Source organism: Sminthopsis crassicaudata, chromosome 5, assembly GCF_048593235.1.
Source record: "Sminthopsis crassicaudata isolate SCR6 chromosome 5, ASM4859323v1, whole genome shotgun sequence".
NCBI lineage: Eukaryota > Metazoa > Chordata > Mammalia > Dasyuromorphia > Dasyuridae > Sminthopsis > Sminthopsis crassicaudata.
Genome location: NC_133621.1, coordinates 164,511,839 through 164,531,029, shown reverse-complemented (window position 1 = coordinate 164,531,029; position 19,191 = coordinate 164,511,839). Strand labels below are relative to the sequence as shown.

General features: G+C 35.7%; 1 protein-coding gene and 2 pseudogenes across 4 annotated transcripts in view; all 3 read left to right on the top strand.

The window, feature by feature from the left end:
• The window catches only part of CELF2 (CUGBP Elav-like family member 2), a 970,051-nt gene that overhangs the window by 444,565 nt on the left and 506,295 nt on the right, over positions 1–19,191 (top strand). The gene's annotated exons all lie outside the window — the stretch shown is intronic.
• On the top strand, positions 4,075–17,929 carry LOC141543442 (histone-lysine N-methyltransferase EZH2-like; annotated as a pseudogene).
• Positions 17,928–19,037, top strand: LOC141542705 (histone-lysine N-methyltransferase EZH2-like; annotated as a pseudogene).

Here is a 19,191-nt window from a genome sequence, read left to right as displayed (position 1 = left end):
CCCAGAGATTTGGGGCCTCCTTCCCTTTCTGAGAAAAGTTAAAAATAAAAATCTGATATGGAAAATAACAGAGCTGGGCAAGACTGCCACCCAGCCCTATTCCCTAAGAGCTGCATGCATGAAGGGCTCTGCGTTCTGTCTATTACACTTAGTAGTTGCATCCTCCAGTGGTGTAATTTTGGCCCCAGCTTAGCAGCCTAGGCTGTCTCAGAATGACTGAGATCTCCTCCTCATTCTCCAATAGCTAGTTCCATGTGTAGGTGTGTCTGTCTGTCTCCGGACCTCTGGGAAGAAAGGAAATGGGGAGGGGGGGAAGGATTTGAGCTTTTTGTTTTGTTTTGTTTTGCTTTAAACTGCAGTTGCAAAACTGTTTATGACAGAAAACATGTGTTTTCTTTTCCCACAAATACACAGACATGGACGGCTCTACTTATTACAGATTTCCCCAAACATCCTCATTTGTCTGTCATGATCCAAACACAGATGAGGATTACTGGAAACAGGGAACTGTGACCATTCCATAACCACATGCTTGATCAATCCCGCTCCTCGCAGCCCACTTCCCATAACCCTGGATAGATCCACCATTGTATGGAACTTTCCTTTGAACCTTCTGAACTCCCTGAATTAGCTCCATTTCAGCTTTTATTTTTATAGGGGTACACAAGGGACTATTAATTACTTGGGCTGTTTATATCAAAGCGAATAACAAAGCTGATTGTACCCACAGGTAGTCATCCTTTAGGTAATCAAATAAAAACAGTTAATTCTGTGCTTGCCCAGCAATGTACTTCCTCATAATGGAAAGTAAACACCGTGTCGCTTTCCATAACACAGCTGAATATATAAAGAAAAGACTTAGTGAATCCAGCACTTCACATCTGACAAGGACAGTGAAAATTGGTGTTGCTGTTCCCCTCCATGCCCCCACCCTTCCACATCACTCTCCTTGGGGATATTCTGGGTCAGTTGCCTCAAAGAAGCACTGCCACACTCTGGCTAACATTTAAAAGTGCAACCTAGTTAAAACCCCAGAACGGAAAATCGCTTTGGAAACTATCTGGCAGATAGAGTAAACAAGGTTGAACTTCTTTGGGAGTTTAACTTTTGGAGGAAAAAAATCATTTTTAATAATAAGGTGTTTATTTCAGATGGAGATTTGGAAGTAAACTTCTCCCCCTCACAAATTCCTCTTTCAATCACAACTGTTTTCTGACCATTCAGAACAGACCGGAGTCGATCCTATTTTGAAAGATCTTTAGGAAAGGAGAGTCATAGGTAGAATCATAGGGTTATAGATTGAGAGCCCAAGAGTCTGCATAATAGCTCACTTACTCATTTAACAAAGGAATCTATCTTTATGTCTAATTCAAATCCCTTCTGCTGGTATACTTCCCTGTCTGTAGCCTCTCCCAAATTCTCACTAAAGATAGAGAACAGGGTGCATTTCTCAGAAATGTTGTAGAAGGAAGTCCTCTTGCATATGGTTAGACTTAGAAATTCTATGACTGACATTTTATTGCCCCCTATATATTATTTTCATAGGAATAAATAATTCTGGACATCTTTCACTTCTTTTGCCTCCAATGCCTACAATAAATAATCAAAAAGAATGAAATTATAAGTATGGAGGGATAATTTGATTCAATTTAACAATTAAACATTGGGTGAAGCTCTAAAAATATGCTAAGCTTAAGCAACACTCATACTAAGGGAGTTTTTGTAGGGACATGGATGAATGAATGAATGAATGGACGAGTGAATGAAAAAGCATTTATTCAGCACTTACCATAGTAAGTTACAGTTTTTATTAATAACTTATGTTCTTGTGTAAATGTCAAACATTGTGCTAATCCTGGTGACATAAATAGAAAAAAAAACAATACAATACCCTCTCTGAGGGAGCTCACATTTTAAATGTGGGAGATAAAACATAAAATGAAGTTCGATGTCAGGACCCATGGAAAGGCCCATATAAATCCTATGGATGCAGCAGTGCTTAAAAAGAACTGGCCACTTCATGATCTGGAGGGCTTAGAGAGACAGAACTCATACTAATGCTTAGCGAAATTTGGGAGGAAATTGTAGAGCTGGTCATAAGGATTGCTCACCAATAGAAAGAGTTGGTAATTCCCATATCACCTAAACCACATGAATAAGAGATGCTATACATACATAAATAACTATAATGCAAAATAATGCTAATGAGCATATAAGAGAAGTTGAAAATCAAGCATTGTGTGAGATTCTGGGACAAAACCATTACAGGGTGAAAGATTTCTGGAGAAAGTGGCATTTTAGCTGAATACCTATGGTTGAATAAAAACTCAACATAGGAAGTGTTGGCAATTCAACAAATGAGCAAATGCCTAGAGATTTTCAGGATCTGAATTGGGACCCTAGATAGTGAGTTATAGTCTGTTTTGCTTATAGCATAGAATAAATGGAGTAGATTTTTAAAGGGAGTATAGGGTGAGCTGAATTTTTAGGATTTTTCTCTATAAAGGAAATTGAACAACTCACCTGCCCCTTTTTATAGTATTTGTCTAAGACACTGAGGTTAAATAACATATTCATGGTCACGCAGCTGGTGATGATGCAAATTTTCATGATTTCAAGACCAGTCCTCTATCTACTATGGCACACTGCCTTCCTAGAGGGAGATAAATAGTATTAGTCTGGAAAGGCAATGTGGAGATGGCTTCTGGAAAACCTCTATTGCTAGGAAAAGGAGTTTAAATTTTACTCAACAAGCAAAGAGCATTTGAGCAGAGGAGGGACATGACCACATCTCTACATAAGAAAATAGAGACTAGAGGGAAGTTCTGGATGGATTGGAAGGAGAGAATTGATGCAGATAGGGCAATATGAGTTGTTAAGAGAAGGGATGGATTCAAGACTTTTCATACAGATAAAGTAGAAAGTTGTTGCTGTTCCATAATTTCAATATTGTCTGAGTCTTCATCACCCCATTTGGAGCTTTCTTAGCAAAGATACTGGAATGGTTTCCTTCTCCAGCTCATTTTACAGATGAGGAAACTAAGGCAAGCAGGGTTTGTGACACAGGGTCACACAGCTAGTAAGTGTTTAATGTGGTATTTGAACTCAGGAAGATGAGTCTTACTGACTCCAAGCATAGCACTCTCCATTGAACCACCTAGATGTTAACTGAGAGGAAAGTACAACTCATTTTGAGTTGTAAGAGAAAGGAAGAATAAAAAATAACTGAGTCTTTGAATATATTAGAACTGGGCAAGTTGATGATGCTACTGACCACTAGAGAAGTAAAAAATGGAGGCAGGTTGAGTTTTTTTGTCTTTTTTTTTGAAGGGGGAAATAATAATCTCAGTTTTGCATACATTGAGTTGAAAATCTTGATGAATTGTGATGGAATACTCTTGTGCTAAAAGTAATCATGAGCAAGAGGATTTCAGAAAAACCTGGATATAGAGTAAAATGAGCAGAACTAGGAGAATATTGTACACAGTAATAGCAACATCATGTGGATGATCAACTGTGCATGATTTAGCTATTCACATCAATACAATGCTTCAAGACAATTCCAAAAGACTCACAATGAAGAATGCTATTCATTCCAGAGAAATAATTGATGGGAGTCTGAATGCGGATTGATGCCTACTATTTTTTAAAATTTCTTTCCTTGTTTTCCTTTTTTTTTTTTTTTTTTGGTTGGAGTTTTCTTCTGCAAAATGACTAACATGGAAATATGTCTTACATGATTGCACATATATAACCTATATCAGATTGCTTAACTTCTTGGGACAGGGAGCTAGGGAGAATAGAATTTGAAACTCAAAACTTTAAAAAAATGCAAAGTTAAGTAAACCAAACCGAAAGAACATCGTACATAGCAACAGTAATAATGTACAATGATCAACTATGAATTACTTAGCTATTCTCAGCAATACAATAATCCAAGGCAATTTCAAATGACTTATAAGGAAAAATGTTATCTTTTTCAAAAGAAAGCATTAACAGAATTTGAATACAAAACAAAGCATACTTTTAAAACTTTCTTTTTCTTAGTTTTTTTTTTTTTGGTCTGTGGTTTTTTTTTTCACACAATGAATAATATGGAAATATGTTTGGCATAACTGCATTGTATAATTTATATCAAATTGTTTCCTTTCTCAGGAATAGAGATAGAGGAGAGAAGGAGAGAGAGAATTTGGAACTATTTTTTTAAAGTGAATGCTAAAAATTATATATGTAAATTGGAAAAAATATTCTTTAAAGAAGGAAATGTTGTTGGAACATCTAAGCTGAGATGTCCTACAGAAAAATGGAGGTACACATATATTAATCAGAAGAGAAGACAGGAGATACAGGAGGAACTATAGAACAGAAGCAGCCAAATAATGCAATATAGAACACACTGGCCATGGAGTAAGGAAAAATTTCTTCAAGTATGACCTCAGATACTCTTAAACCCTAGGCAAGTCACTATTGTGACTGTCTCTATTTCCTCATCTGTAAAATAGGAATGATAATAATAGTACCTACTACCTAGTTATTATAAAGTGCTTACTTAGCACAGTGCCTGGTAGATAACAAGCTCTATTAAAAATGTTAGATATTTTACTGTTTAATTGATTTAGGAATGCTCTGCATATAAATAATACTTGAATCCATGGAAGTGAATGATTTTGTTAAAAGAGAAAGTGGAAAGAGAGAAAGAAAGAGAGGGGGTGGGGGAGGGAGAGAGAAAGGGAGACTATGAATGCCAGGTATTTGTAGAGAAGTCATCCAGGGCATTTTGCCCTGATCTTGGTCCTGGCAGAAAATCTGATTTTGACTGCCAAGCTTACTCCACTCTACCTTTGGACTTATATGGAGGAAAAACTGCAGAAAGCCATAAGTAACAGGAAGAGCAAGGAAGGGAGAAAAGGAATCAGAGAATGTAATCTTGAGTGGGCAGAGATAAATTTATCAGCCCAGGAATCCAGAGGCTGTGGTGGTGCAATGTAATCACTCATGAGACATAGGGCAGATGTTGCATTCCAAGAACTAGACAGGACTCCTGAGACCAGAATAAGAGATACTTCACTATCTTTTCCTTCTTTCTCCCTTTCTGAGTTTGGGAAAGAAGGAATCTGATGCCTTTCTCTGAGCTAAGGAGGCTTATCTCTCTCTTTCTTTCTCCCTGTTAACAGATTATCTTTGCTTAAATGTTTATTTTTGTCTCTTAAACTGGCAATTGTGATAAACACTATTTAATGTATGTTTTTGGAAGAGGAATTCTTGAAAAATGCTTCTAAAAAAAGAAAGTATCACTTCCTTCTTAAAGCCTTCTTTGATTTCTCCAGACAGAAAGGGTCCCTCCTCCTTTCTCAACTTTCATTTCCTTTTTTTCATTTTACTTTTTTGTTCTATTATGTTTGTTTGTGTAGATTTCTTATAACATCTATGAAATTTTAGACTTTTTAAGCACAGGCACCTTCTATCATTGTAGATGATAGCACACACCAGTGCTGTGTACATTGAATTATCTAACTTAGAAGTCTATTAAAAATCATATAGTTCAATCCTTTTATTTTCATTTTTACAGATGAGAAAACTGAGTTCAAGATTTGAACCTAGGTCTTTGGCTCCTAATTCTTTATTTTCTACTATGGTTGTTTCTCAAGATAGCTACTCAATAAATATTGTTTATATTGATTAAATACTAATTGACTTTCATTTAAAAGATAATAATATTTTCCTTGAATAGAAACATAAAGCCTCTTATTCTTGGCAGAATTCTAGGATATATTCTTTGTAACAAGCCTAGACTTGACTGAGAGGAATTTTGTAAGCCCTTTTCCACACTATCTATGAGATTCCTTGGGTTAGGTCAACTCTTTCACAAAAAGTAAGCTAATTTTCTCCTTAAGTACTTGTTATCTAATTAATAGAGCCTCTGGATCTGTTATTGATGAAATTCAGAGCTACTGATTTGCAATAAGGAACAGTGAGTTGAATCACTTTGATGATATTCACCTAGAGCTACCCATGGGGTTAAGTTTTTGTAGTGAAACAAGGGACACTCTTCAGAAAACCTAGAAGATAGTACAGCTACAATCTAAACAGAGTTGCAGAGGGAAGAAAGAAACAATTGAGAGAGCAGCAGAGGCAATTTAGAAACAGAGGGAGACCTATCTATAAAAAGAAAAAGACATAGGGAGATGAAAGAACTACTTGATGAAAAAGAGAATTTCTTAAACCAAGGAAAGATGTGCTTGAACCAAATCTGGATGGACAGAGTTTCCTTGAAAGACATCTAAGCCCTCATAAGACTTGTTACTAAGGAGAACTGGAAGAGTTATGGTCCATCTCTTTGTTTTTTGCTACTCTGAGCCATGCAGACTTATGCTTCTCAGGAAAAAAAAAAAGTAAGCTCACTATAGGGAAAAGAAGTTTGTCTTGACCATTTATAGGCTTGGGTACAAATCCTTTGTGTTTCTTTGATTGTTATTGTTGTATGAAATAAAATCTATCTTTTATTTGATGGCATCAGTCTGAATGTTGGTAGAGGAGCTGAAAGAGGCCTTTTTCTTTATTTTGGGGAAGGCAGGTAACCTAGACAGAAGTCACATTTTTACATTCCCAGTGGAAACCTAAGAGTGACATATATCAAAAAATTAGTTTATTTTTGAAAATCGGTAATTGACCCATATTTGTAGATGGCATAAAGTTGCAGGGTGAGCTAAGATATTCAATGACAGTTAAGATCTAGATAGACTAGAATGTTGGGCAGAATAAATAGAAGGAAATAAGAGATGAAATTTAATAAGAATAATTATAAGATTATATTTATGTTCAAGAATCAGCTTCACATATATATAAGATGAAAGAGAGGTGAGATAATTTTTAATTCTCATTAGAGAATATTTATGTAATATTACTAGTAAATAGGGGAAGGGGAACATAGACCCTCACTCATTTCTGCCTCAGTATTCACAATAAGGATCAATCCATTTGAAGTATAATGGTCTTAGCAATCTAATAGTAGAAGGACTGGAACTAAAACTAATGCCAATACTAATCCTCATTATTTATCAAAACAATGGTTGACGCTTGCAATGTCCATTTGAGTTAATTGTAGCATAGTTTGAAAAGTATAGAATTTGAGTTCATAATTTGAATCCCAGTGGTTACTACTTATGATGACTTTGGACAAGTCCTTTAACCTACTTAGGCCTCAATTTTCTCTTCTGTACATAATGGTATTGGACTAAATGACATATAAAATCCCTTTCAACTCACAAAATTCAGTAATTATATGATGAATTCCACAATGCTCTTTCTTTTCCTGGATTTCTCCTATAGCACAAACTTCATATTTTCATTTTTCTGTACTGGATGATTTGTGTCATATCACACTTATGCTCCCTTGCACATGGCTTCCATTGACCCACACTATGAAGCAGCAAGTAGGAATGAGTGAAATTGCAGATCTCAAAGACCTAAAACCAAGGAATTAAGAATTACATTTAAAGAGAAGGAATGCATCAAGATTGTCAGCTTTGTTAAATTCCTTAAGTTAAATCTCAGATTATTTGCACTGTTCTTCAACAATGATTTAGAAAAATGACACTAATTGATGAATTGGGTTTTCTTAAATTCTTTTGACCTATCTAAATTTCCCAGCCATTATTGTGTCTGTAACACGTAGGAAGAGTAGAGTTTTGTCACTAAAAATTGCATTAAAACAGGGTCATGTTTTGATTCTTTTTCTTAGTTTTGAGAATGTGTCTAGTCAAGTCAGTCTCCAAATAGGAAGTTTTTTTAATGGGTAGAGAGGAAAGCAAAGCCAAAGTAGGCAAATCTAAGAGATCCATTATGCAAAGTAATTTCAGAAGTGTTTTCTCCATTGAGGAGATATTCCTAATAACATGCTCAGGAATTTTTAAAAAAGAAAGATGATATTTACTGATAGGAAGGACCTGAAAGGTTTTTTGTTTTAATTTCCCCTATAGTTTTTACTCTGTGACTTTGACTTTCAAGTAGAAAACTTACGCTTAGTAAGGAGTAGGGCCACTACATATGAAATAGGGATGAAGGAAAGGAGAATGACAGAAAACACCTGAGTGATAGTAGATGAAGAAGAGAGAAAAGGGAGTTCACAGCTGAATATAGTTCATTATTTCTGGATTTTGGATTTTTGAGATTTGGTTTTAATTTTTTAAATAAAGAACGCTATAATGTTTAGGCATTTTGAAACTAAAGCTTTAGTCATTTGTTAGCCCAATTTAAGCCTCCTTGAGCCACATGCACTGTCATAGTTCTCCATTTTTTCTATTCATTTTGTAGGCTCTGGGTGTTGGGGATACTAGAAATAGTTTATGGTTCTGTTAAGAATTCTTTTTCATGCTTTCTCTTTCCTGAAATTCAAGTTTCAAGTTCTCAGTGTCACCTAGATAACTTTGTGGATAAAACTATCTCTTCCATTTTATTCTTTTTTAACTCAATAATATAGAAATCCCCAGGCAATCTGTCACCATCCTAGTGACATGCAGGCATAGAGATGTGCCTATGCATTCCATTTTTTTAAAGAATTCTTGGTGGTATTTAGAAATCCAAATCCTTGTTGATCACTTAATTCAAACAAATATCAAGGATTTTTAGAACAATGATAATACAATAATAACTCACATGTACAAAAAGCCTTAATGTTTATATTGAGGCGGCATTGAAGCAATCATGTGGGATAGTGGATAGTGCTTAATGTAGGCAAGGAGACCTGCTTCCAAAAATAGTTATATAATCATTATCAGGTAGAGGTATAAGTTGAAAATGGATTTTAGTTTCCTTTAATAATAGGAATTCCCACACCCATGTTTATAAAGTATTTATAAAGCAAATTTTTTTTAAATCTATCCATTGACAAGTTATTTATTAAATTCCTTCTATGGAGGCAGCTAAGTGGTGCAGTAGATAGAGCACTGGCCCTGGAGTCAGGAGGACCTGAGTTCAAATGTGATCTCAGACACTTAATACTTATTAGCTGTATGATCCTGAGTAAGAACTGCAAAATAAATAGATAAATAATTTCCCTCTATGTGTCAAGCACTATGTATCAGGTAGGAAGCAGAAGCATTATTATTCCAGTTTCACAGATGAGGAAGATACTATAAAGGCCTTGCTTCAGGTCACACAATTAATAACTAAGTCCTCAGCACAGGTTTTCTGATTTTCAGGTCAATACCTATTCCATCTAAGCAAGCAGCTTCCCAATGAGGCGATGTGAAAACTGTGTTTGGTGTTTGGTGCTATTTTTTTGAAAGACTCATTCATTTGGCAAAGTACATTAGATTTATGTCACAAGGACTCCAATCCTGGCTCCACCACTAGCTAACTGTGTGATTTTTGGCAAGACCATTAAACTCTCTGGACTCTAGTTATCTATAAAATGGGCCAATTGGACTCTGTCTTTTAGGTTTCTTGTAAGTATAAAGTTTTAACATAGCCAAACTGTAAACTTGGAAGTAGTATAGGATCACAGAATTAAGAGCCAGAATTTAAACAATAGAAACTCTGATCTTATTTTTATAGAGGATAAAATCCAAACCTAGAGATGTTAAAAGAGATTTGTCCAAGATCACACAGGAATCCATTAGCAGAGTCTGGATTCAAACTCAGGTCTTCTTAACTCCAAATCCAGTGCTCTTAGGACATAGCTCCTGAACTGAGTTTTGGAGAAAGGAAAGAGGAAGAGAGAAGACAGTACCCTCTAGATATGGAGGGTGCCTATGGCTACTTAAGTGATCAGAAAAAAGGTGATAACATCACCAGAAACAGGGATGTTTGTAGGAGGCATGAATGTAAGGGGGTCAGGTTTGAATTCAAGAAACTTCACCTGTGGAGCAGTGCTTGATTTCCTAGGGCTTGGCAGCTGAGTGTCCAGTTCTAAGCTAAGTCCTGGCATAGAGAGGCCTATTATCTGGGTATGTGTATGTTATTGTTTTTGTTTTATTTTCCTTTGTTTTGTTTTCAAATTATCAGGGAAACTTCCTAGAATAAAGACAGTAGGCTCCTGGGGAAAGAATTTCTAAATTTAGTCCCTGGGAGAGACATGGTCTTTACTACTCATCCTTACTGATCAAGTGATAATAGCTCAGCTCTTGGTCCTTGGGCCAGACAAGATATTCTGCTATTAGATAAATGGCAGAGAAAAGTAAAGTACCAGAATTGGAGTCAAGAAGTTCTAGGTTCAAATCCATGTCAGGCAATTGCTAGCTTGTTAGTAATACTATCACCCTTGGAAATTCATTAATTCAGTTTCTTCATCTAAAAAATGAGGGAATTCAACATGACAGCCTTCAGGTCTCTTCAAATTCTACCTTATGTTCCTACAAATAAACTTTCATCTCAAAGATGTCACCCACGTAAATTCCATTGAGAATGTTAAGAATGTTAACATTCTCAAGCAAGAGGTTTTGATTTGGGCCTTCCACATTTGCTGACTTCCTGTTTATTGACTCTTTGGCAAAATTCTATGTTCTCTGCTGCTCCTAATTGGTAGTTCCAGAAATCGTTCTCTTTCTCCCAGTTAATGACCCTTTGCCATTTACTTTCTGAATATCATGATTGTTCCTTCTTCTGGCACCTCTGCCCATTAAGTGAGAGAAAATAGCTTTAATACAGTTTATAAAACTTATAAGTGACTTTCTCAGTGTTAGTGGATTTCCATTAATGTCCTCTGACTCTAAATCGTGATTTCACACTATAGCATTCTACATTTGAGAAGCTCCTTTACTTTTCACTAGTTTTCATAAATCATGAGTTTTAGGGCTGAAATGGCTCTTTAATGGTTTCTTTTCAATCTCTTTTGAGATTAAGATTGAATCTCAATCTTTTACAGATAAGGAAACTGAGGCTAAGTGAATTTAAAGAAGAATGTTACATAATGGATAGAGTGATAAACTTGGAGGCAAGAAGGCCTGGAATCCCTTCTCAGGCTTGTGCCTCTGAGAACGCCATACAGACTCAGCCTCAGTTTCCTCGAGTATAAAAGTGGGATAATTACCCCTGTCTCCCAGGATCATTGAGAAGATCCAATAAGATGATGTATTTGAAGTGCTATGTAACATTTAAAGAGAAAGGAAACTCCCTCTATCAATGAACTTGCTCTACAATGTTTAGCCTTTAGAAAGCTGCCTAGGCACTGAGGGGTTAAATGATTTGCCCAGTCATAGCCAATATGAATAAACAGAAAGTCTTAAACTCGCATATTTCTGTCCCCAAGACCAGGGAAAGTTTTGGTTTCCACTAAAGTGAGCTTCCCTCACTTTATAGATGAATGAACCAAGGAGTAGATAGGTTAAGCTGCTCAAAATTCCATAGGTAATAAATGTCAGAAAATAGGATTTACACTTGGGTCCTTGTAAATTCATTTGGTGCTTTTTCACCATACTACATTGATTAGTGAAGTGCTTCTAAACCTTAAATTTCACAATGAATGCAAACTGTTATTATTATTTCCCAAGAGCCCATGGGTGACAAAGGTAGGTAATCATTGCCTTTTCACACAATGGCAACCAGTCAAGCAAGGGCAAAGTATCTTTAATGTTCCTCGTTTGATAAGAAATCATACCATCATCTGTAGGGTCTCATAGGTCTAATGACCTAACACTAGACTCAGGATCTATTTTACTGCCACAGTTTTACCACAGCTCTAGCTAGTCTCAGTGAGGCCAGAGGCTTAACCCTTACTGTAGCTATCCACCTTCAAAAGAGAATGTCAGAATTTCCAGTGCTCCATACCCTGATGCTTTTTTATTATCCATAAATATCAGAAACAGAGATGGGGACCAATAGAACACTACAATTGCTCCAGCCTTACCATGTGCTTTATATGTAGCATGGAGTAGATTTCCAGGAGGCTCCCATACTATTTAAAGACATTTATGGAATATTTAATGCCGGCCCAAGTTGTGAAGGCTATCTGATACAGGAACATCATCCCAGTAAGCTTTTCTGACAGCCAATGTCACTATGCATCTTTTTTATTGCCCTCTTCCTTACGATACATCACAGCTAGCACACTAAGTTCAACTGTGATTAATAGGACTCTTTTACCATTGACTTCATTGGGATATAGCCCAGGAAGAAAAATGTGGCTGTTGATAAATCTCATGTGATAAGAGCTGTGTTATGTAAGCTGTTGGGGGCAGGAGTTTCAATGAATATTATTATGACAGTAAGGTAGTTTGCAAAGTCCAATTGAATCGAATAGCCCTCTTGTTCAATTGATTCTGCTAGGACTATGTAGTAAGAATAACAAATAGCAATAATACTGAAACCTGTGTGTACATGATAGAGATTAGGCTGTCTGACAGCTGATGTGTTTTACAACCACATTCCACATGCTTAAAACATTTGAAAATGCTTCTCTTTTGTGTTGGTTCTCTCCTCTTAGAAAAACTAAGCCGAAACCAAATTAAGAAATTAAAAGTAACCTGATTAATCCCTATAACGAACCTACAAAGATGTTGCAAGATCCAGCTGAATTGGGATCATAGATAGAGAACTAGAAGACACCATAATGGGAATCTAGCTTCCCTCACTTTACAGATAAATACATCGATGTCTAGATAGGTTAAGTTGTTCAAAATTCCAAAGGTACAAAGTCAGAAGGTAGGATTTACACTTGGGTCCTTGTAAATTCATTTGGTGCTTTCCCATCAACTACATTGATTAGCGAATATCACCGGTATTTCATGTGGCTCAAAGAAATTTAAAGGACGACACAGTCCTTACATACAGGAATCTCTAGGTATAGTCAGTGGGCTGTTGTGCTGGATTCGAAATCAGCAGGTTGGATTTCTACCCTGCCTCAAACACTGTCTGAATAATCACAGTCATGTCATTTAGCCTGTTTTCTAAATGAAAATGATAACATCAGTAGTCAATACCTTACAGAGTTGTTTTAAAACCCAAAGGAGAAGATGTAAGTGAAGTACTTTGTAAATTTTAGAATGCTATGTAAATAATTAATTCCCTAAAAGTGCTTTTAGGTGCTGTGCTAATCACTAGGGAGACAGATAAAACTGACACAATCCTTTTTCCCAAGGAGCCCTTATCTCTCCCCCTCTCACATGAGAAGGAAAGTGAGATCCAAAGAGGTAGGTGATACTCAATAAATACTTTTGAACTGAAGCAGAATTATACTTTGGGAAGTGTGTTAGAGGAGCCTTTTCCTCCCAAACCTTAGGCTGGTGAGCTTAGCTTCATGTCATGGCTGTGTTATCTGGTGTCACTGTGATGACCGGGTACAGATGGGAATCTTTGTGAATCAATTAGAAAACACACCATCTTGTGCGTAGGTAGCTGTTGCTGGGCAGAGACATTGCCTAGCGGGTGGAAGAATCTGTCATACTTGTTTTCTAATCAAAAAATGTAAAAATCTTATTGCAAAATCTGCTTTGATGAAGAAAAGAGGAAAAAAAAAGACTGTAAAACTTAAAATCCTCTAATATGAAATGTTCATGTAGGCAGATCCAACAAAGGGAAGAAACTAAGAAGAAACTAAGCCTAAGGGATTTTCACTCTGAAATCCATGGATTTGCTTCCTTGTTGTTTTCACCTCTTCCTCATAATTCCATGTGATAGAAACAGTTTGCAGGGGTTAATCTACACATAATGAAGTTTCAAAGAAACCATATATACAGCACTCTATTGGTGAGGGGTCTGTTTTTTTCTTCTTAGTTCATTCAACATGGTACAAAAAGAGTGATAAATAAACTGATGTTTATCACTGCATGTGATATGTGTTTCTTTGGTATCTCACCAGCAATAGTGTTCATTGTGAGTGATACTGATACTAAAGAAAGGGATTTTGTACAAACTGGCAGTGGAAGGTAAGGAATCTTTGATAACCACAAGTATACAAGTCCCAGCTCTTCCAAGTGATGGGCTGTAGTCTCAGCCATTCTAATCTCTTCCCTCTAATAAAAAAGACATATCCAGTTGTTATCAAGGTTTTAGTAGTAATCATAAGAATCATAATAATAAGAATCTATTACTGTACACAAGAGCACATTTGACTGCTCCTCTCAAGCACACAAAATCTGATCCATCTAGGAAAAAAAATTCCTTAAAATTCTTCTTTGTGTAAGCATTCATTCTCTTCCACAAAATAAGGCCCTTGCTTTCCCTTTCTTTTTTGTGCTATGTTAAGAGTTCTATTTAGAAAGGGTTTTAGAAATCATTTTCACTTTTCCTCCTCCCTCAATTTTTGTAGATGAGGAAATTCAGGCCCACAAGAGGTTACTACATTCATATATTGTGGCTCTGGAGTTGTAAAGGAGCTTAGAAATCATCAGTATCATCTGCCTCATTTTTCTAGATGAAGAAACTAAGGCCCAGAATGGTGATTTGCCCTAGGTCATAAGGCAGTAAGTAGTTAAGCTGAGAGTCACTCTAATTTCCTCTGAATCAGAGCCCAGATTTATTTTTTCCTATTAAAAACACTGCTAAATGAACAATTACTTTTTTGTAGTAACATAATATTTCTCCCAGATGGGAAATCTGGGGTAATCATGGAAAGAAGTCTTAGACAAAACTGACCAAATTTAACTTTACTTTCTCTGCTAGTTTGAATTATGGGTTAACAGATTTCTGAGCTGCAAAGAAATAGAATAGGGTCAAGACTGTTTGATTTATAAACCCCAATTAGTAGGATCTTAATGACTTATACTTGGGAGTTTTCAATTCCCATGATTTTTTTTTCCTTTTCTTTCTCAAAATGGGAGTAAAATTAATAACCAAAGGGAATAAAGATTCCTCTAAGCATCATGGTGTTCCAAGCTTCAGTGATATTAAAACAAGGTCAGTCCATTCAACTTTTGACCAAACTTTGGATGGATAATATCTCTATACAAACACATTTACCAATATTTTATTTAAGATAAACTAATCATATTACTGAATTGTCTATGGAACAAATCTTGCTTTAAAAAAATCTCATTAATGTGGTACTGTATTTAGCATAATTAAATGACATAGGCATAATCTATTTCCTGTGGCAGAATTACAACTAGAAAAAAAAAAAGTACCAGTGAGTTGGGGAGAATACAGCATAGTGGATGGAATTATGGTCTTGGAGTCAGGGGAAACTAAGTTTCATGCCTTTTTAGATGACTATGGCTGTTTGATCCTGAGCAGGTCATCTAAAAACAAGTTACTCTTGGCTTCAGTTTCCCCATCCAGAAAATAAAAATACTAATTGTACCTATTAATGGAGTTGTTAACAGTACATTAATAGAACTGTTGTAAAGATCAAATAAGATGACAGAGGTAAAACATTTTGAAAAACTTAAAGTGCTATATAAATGTTACCTATTATTATTACCAACAGGATACTTAAGGCCTACTTGGGTTAGTCATCTGTCTCATTCTTAGAAATAATGTAACTTAGATCTGAGTATAGAAAATTTGTTCTTATGATTTGATTTCACTATTATGTTTAAAAGTTATTTATTTCTAGGATACATATTTTAAAGAACAAAAATATTTTCTAAAAATGAAAAATGATTTTAATATTCTATATTTAGAATGGCCTATGCCATGGTGTTCTCATATATCACATGGAAATTTTCCAAGTGTATTGTTAAGTCCATAATATAAATATAAACCAAGATTTAGCCGATCTTGGTAGTTCCCTTCTGGAAGAAGAGCCATTCCTTCTTTTTAATCATGAAAGGTTAAATTATGGTCAAATTTATTGAGGTTAAGAAAGCCAAGTAGCTTTAGAGAAAATACATACCATTCGTTTTCATTTGGGAGCAGCTATTAATAAAATATTAGAAAACTCAGAATATAAGAAATTTGCCTTCATTTTTCATATGATCTCTATCAGACCTAATAACTTGTAAGAACTCAGTAGATGTGTGGTAAGGTATATAAGATTTTTTAAATGTCTCCAAAATGCTTATAATAGTCTAAGACAGACAATATAGATATAGGTTTTCAACAGAGCATTTAGTGATATACATTTAAATTTTGATTAACCAGAACTAACAACATAACTCACATTTATGTTACACTTTAAGGTTTACATAGTCATTTACTCAAATAATCCTGATAACCAATCAATCAATAAACATTTATTAAGTAATGACTATATGGTGGGCACTGTGCTAAGCCCTGGCCAAAAAAAAAGGAGGGGAAAAAAAACTTGCTTCAACAAGCTTATCAGATAGTGTGTGTGTGTGTGTGTGTGTGTGTGTGTGTGTGTGTGTGTGTATGTATACAGTATTATTATTCCTAGTATCCCCACTTTCCCATGAAGAAACTGAGACTCAGAGATATAATGTGACTTCCTATATTACAAAAGTAATAAATGTTAAAGTTGGTACTTCAACTTAGGTATCCTGACTATAGGTCTCATACTTTTTCCACTAAATAAACTACAACTCTTGAATACAATTTTCCTCTTTCTTTATTTCTTTCCTTCCTTTTTTGCTTCCTTCCTTCTTTCCTTCCTTCCTTCCTTCCTTCCTTCCTTCTTTGATTATATTTTGGAAAAATCAAGTAGCAATAAAACAAGTATTTATAATGATAAAAACTTATAATATCAACATTATTATTACATTCATTTTAAAAACAAGATATGCTCAATGTCAATCATAAAATCTTGGGATTTGAGAGTTGAAAAAGCATCTTAGAATCTATTTTAACAATTTTATTTTGCACATGAGCAAACAGTGTATGAGAGAAGCAATATAACACAATGGATAGAGTGCTCTTTAGCATCAATAGAATGGGAAAAACCACAAAGGAGCACCAGCATGCAGGAGCAGTGCACTGGGAAATAGCAGGTTGAAGTAAGGAAAATAAAATTTGGAAACTGAGGCTCAGAAAGATCAAGTGACTGCCAAGGTCCCACTGCAAATCAGTAGCTGAGTTGGGAATGAAATCACAGTCTGCTGATTCCACTTCAGGGAATAATCATGAACTAGACTAGAAAAAAATCCAAGCAGGCACCAGTTTGTTGGCAGAAGCCCACAAATATTGAATATATGATATTGAGGCAGCTGAAGAGGTTCAGATGAGCTGATGACACACAGAGTATGTTGAATTCTAATCACCAGAAGATTCTAAAAAGGACAAAAATCTTAAGCCAACAATGGAAATGGCAAAGGATATCGCCTGTATGTGTCATGATTTCTGTGAGCTTTTACGTGGGACCAGGAAGTGTTCTGTGACCAGTGATTTAGATTTTCTAAAACAAGTCAATCCACTAAAGACTCTCTGATTGCTGCTGCTGAGGTATCTATGCTACGTTTTTGGTCTCTCCTACAATAGAATTTTATAGTTGAAGATGAGACAATTTTATATAACAACCCTTATATGGGGTATGAGGTACTTGATCAGGATGGAACTTTCCTTGAAGAATTAATTTTTAAAAAATATGATGGAATAGTACTTGAGATAGAGGATGTGTGTTTACAAATGATCAGATTTTTGTGGAGATGGTGAATGTTCATCAGTAAAGTAATGATGAAGATGATAATAATAGGGATGATCCTAATGAGAGAAATAAAGCAGCAAAAAAAATTAGAAGATTATAGAAATGATAAAGAAAGCCACCCATCTCTGAAATTTCCTTTTGATAAGAGCTTTAAAGTCATTTCCACAATGTTTCCTAATAAGGAAATAACAGAGAAACTAAAGTAGAAATATAAAGAATTAACAAAGCAGCAACTTCCATCCCTTCCTCCTGAATGTACTCCAAAGATAAATGGACCTAACACTAAGTTTTTGCAGAGCGAACAATGCCTGCACTCATTTCATACCCTCTTCTACAGGCACAGCCTTACATATGACTATTTTTTTTACATTGAAAGAGGTAAAGGAGTTTACAAGCTATTCTTGCTGCCAAATGCATCAAGACTCAGCCAAATCACCTAGGAGATTGCTGAAAGGGAAGACTTCCAAATAACAGCAGTAAACCTAGCACACCAACCATTAATTTGCTGAAATTAAAAAATACAGACAATGATAGGGAAACTGGAACTGAAACAGGTGGAGAGAATAATGATGAAGAGGAAGAAGAAAAGAAAGATAAAGCTTTCAGGTCTTCTGAAGGATCAAATGCCAATAAAAATGTAATCAATTATTGGACCTCCTGAAAATCTGGAAAGGAGTAGTACTGAAGCCTCAATATTCAGCATACTTATTGGCACTTATTATAATTCCCATACTATTGCTACATTGATTGGGACAAAAACACGTAGACAAGTATATGAGTTTAAAGTTAAGGAATCCAGTATTTATAGCTCCATTTCCTGTTAAGGATGTTGATATGCCTCAGAGAAAGGGGGGAAAAAAGGAAACACCAGTTGTGAGCTGCATTTTGTAGAAAGATACTAGTGAAAAAGCATGACTCCTCTAACCCTGTTTACAATTCGGAGCCCTGTGATCATCTGCATCAGCCTTGTGACAGTTCCTGCCTATGCATGATTGCTCAAACCTTTTGGGGGAAGTATTGTCAGTGTTGTTCAGAGTGCCAAAACTGATTTCCTGGGTGCCATTGTAAAGCACAGTGCAGTCCTAAGCAGTGGCTGTGATATCTGGCTATCCTAAACAGTAAAAATGGGCTCTGAAAGAACTGTAGCATTCAGAGAGGATCTCCAAAATTTCTGGCAACATCTGGTGTGTCAGGGTGGGAAATCTTCACCAAAGATCCCGTGCAAAAGAAAGAATTCATCTCTGATGACTGTGACGAGATTACTTCTCAGGATGAAGGAGATAGATGAGGAAAGGTTTATGATAAGTGCACGTGCAGCTTTTTCTTTAAGTTGAATAAGGATTTTATGGTGGATGCAACCCACAATAATAATAAATTTTGTTTTGCAAATCATTTAGTAAATCCTAACTGCTATGCAAAAGTTATGATGCTTAACAGAGAAAATAGATATTTTTGCTAAGAGATTCATCTAGAATGGTGAAAAGCTGTTTTTTTTTTTCTTGACTACATATATGGCCACGCTGATTCCCTGAAGTATTTAGGCATTGAACTTCTGCAATAATGTAGTTTGGTACAATTTTCAGCCTTGAATAAAGGCTATTTGACCTTCTGATTGAGATAGAAACAAAGAGTGAAAGAAAAAGAGACAGAGACAGAGAGAATTTGGCTTAAATTATGCTTCATACACTTAACAGTTTGCTGAATTCAGATACTTA